This window comes from Aotus nancymaae, unplaced genomic scaffold (genome assembly GCF_030222135.1).
Source record: "Aotus nancymaae isolate 86718 unplaced genomic scaffold, 86718_ANA_hifiasm-v0.15.2.pri h1tg000053l, whole genome shotgun sequence".
Lineage (NCBI taxonomy): Eukaryota > Metazoa > Chordata > Mammalia > Primates > Aotidae > Aotus > Aotus nancymaae.
The window spans coordinates 23,186,398-23,188,804 of NW_026988467.1; the positions used below are offsets into that span (position 1 = coordinate 23,186,398).

The 2,407-nt window shown below is 45.5% G+C and overlaps 1 non-coding gene across 1 annotated transcript; it reads right to left on the reverse strand.

Annotated features, from left to right (window-relative positions):
• Positions 1-2,085: 2,085 nt before the first annotated feature.
• LOC135269549 (U7 small nuclear RNA) lies at positions 2,086-2,148 on the reverse strand. The gene has a single exon (XR_010337807.1). It is a non-coding gene; the product is annotated as a U7 small nuclear RNA (small nuclear RNA).
• Positions 2,149-2,407: the final 259 nt, after the last annotated feature.

Sequence of the window (2,407 nt, forward strand, 5' to 3'; positions counted from 1 at the left end):
GGAGAGGTTTCCAGAGGAGGTGACATCTAGCTACCCAAAAGATGGACATGGGTTTGTCAGGTATATATGGCCAGAAAGGACTTACTGGCAGGGATACAGCACAAGCAAAATCAAAGAGGTATAAAATAGCCTGATAAATCAGGAACTTAAATTTAACCCAGAGGCCTTCAATGCCAGGACTAGGATCTTGAACTTAATCCTGTAAGAAAGTGAGAGCCACTGAATGATTCTGAGCTGGGGAATGGCTTGACCAATTTTGCATTGGAAAATGATTACTCTGACTGGCAGTGTGAACAATGCCCTGGAGGAAGGAAGACCAGATCGGAGACAATTAGAGTGGGTAGACAATGAAAAGCCCAGGGAAGCACTCATAATGACTTAGATTACTGAGTGGAGAATGAGCCTTTTAACAGGATTATAAATCTTATTATTTTGCGAAGAGTGAGGGAAAATTAAAGTTTTCATATTTTCCCTATTAATCCCGAGGAAGAAACCAGGGATATGGGTAAGACTGGGGAGAACCAGCCAGGCACGGTGGCTAATGCCTGTAATCCCAGTACTTTGGGAGGCTGAGGTGGGTGGACTACCTGAGGTTAGGAGTTCGAGGTCAGCCTGGCCAACATGTGAAAACCCCATCTCTACTAATCATACAAAAAAATCAGCCGGGCATGGTGGCACATGCCTGTAGCTACTCAGGAGGCTGAGGCAGGAGAATCGCTTGAACCTGGGGCAGAGCTTGTAGTGAGCTGAGATCGCACCACTGCACTGCAGCCTGGATAACAGTGAGATTCTGTCTCAAACAAAACAAAACAAACAAACAAAGATTGGGGAGAACCCGCAGATAAAATAAAATATTAATAATAAATCAGGGCAGGGAGCTGTGGCTCATGCCTGTAATCTCAGCACTTTGGGAGGCTGAGGTGGGCAGATCACCTGAGGTAGGGAGTTCAAGACCAGCCTGGCCAACATGGTGAAATCCCATCTCTACTAAAAATACAAAAATTAGCCTGGTATGGTGGCACACACCTGTAATCCCAGATACTTGGGAGGCTGAGGCAGGAGAATTGCTTGAACCCAGGAGGCGGAGATTGCAGTGAGCCAAGATGGAGCCATTGCACTAGAGCCTGGGCAATAGAGTGAGTCTCAAAATAATAAATAAATAAATAAATCAGGTCATGCACAGTGGTTCATGCCTGTAATCCCAGCACTTTGGGAGGCTGAAGCAGAAGGATTACTTGAGCCCAGGAGATTGAGACCAGCCTGCGCAACACAGGGAGACACTATCTCTACAAAAATTATAAAAAGTGGCCGGGTGCTGTGGCTCACACCTGTAATCCTAGCACTTTGGGAGGCCGAGGTGGGTGGATCACCTGAGGTCAGGAGTTCAAGTTCAAGACCAGCCTGGCCATCATGGTGAAACCCCATCTTAAAAAAAAAAAAAAAAGTAAAAAAAAAAATTATAAAAAGTAGCTGAGCGTAGTGGTGTAGACCTAGCTACTTGGGAGGCTGAGGTCAGAGGATCACTTGAGTCTGGGAGGTCGAGGCTGCAGTGAGCCATGATCGCACCACTGCACTCCAGCTTGGGCAACAGAGTAAACCCTGTCTCAAAAAAATTTTTTTAATAAAAATAAAAATTAGCTGGGTGTGGTAGTGCATATCTGTGGTCCCAGCTACTTGGGAGGCTGAGGTGGGAGGATCACTTGACTTTAGGAGTTCAAGGCTGCAGTGAGCCATGATCGTGTCACTGTACTCCAGCTTGGGCAACAGAGAGAACCCTATCTCAAAAAAATTAAATAAATACAAAGTGAGGGCGGATGCGGTGGCTCACACCTGTAATCCCAGCACTTTAGGAGGTCTCACTGGGCGGATCACTTGATATCAAGAGTTTGAGACCAGCCTGGCCAACATAGTGAAACCCCATAAAAATACAAAAATTAGCGCGTAGTGGTGGCACAAGTCTATAAATCCCAGCTACTCAGGAGGCTGAGGCAGGAGAATTGCCTGAACCCAGGAGGCAGAGGTTGCGGTGAGCCAAGATCGCGTCATTGCATTCCAGCCTGGGTAACAAGAGCAAAACTCCGTCTAAGAGACAAATTCAGTGAACACTGGAAAACCTGATAGACAAATTCTAAAAGAGGTGTAACACTGAAAATTTTAATTATACCAATACCCATAATCAACTGATGGACATCTAGGAGCTAAGCTTTCCAGCATTTTGCCTCCTCTGTCCGGTTCTCTGCTGTTGTTTCTCTTCTGAACAGCAGATGGCAGGATAATCCCACAACAGGTGGTCATGATTTAATTTAGTCGCAAGGAGAAGAAAATTGTTTCTTTTCCCACATGTATTTCTTTCCCAAGATAAACAGCACACAGGGCATCTGCCTCTTTACTGGAAGTAAGATATGTA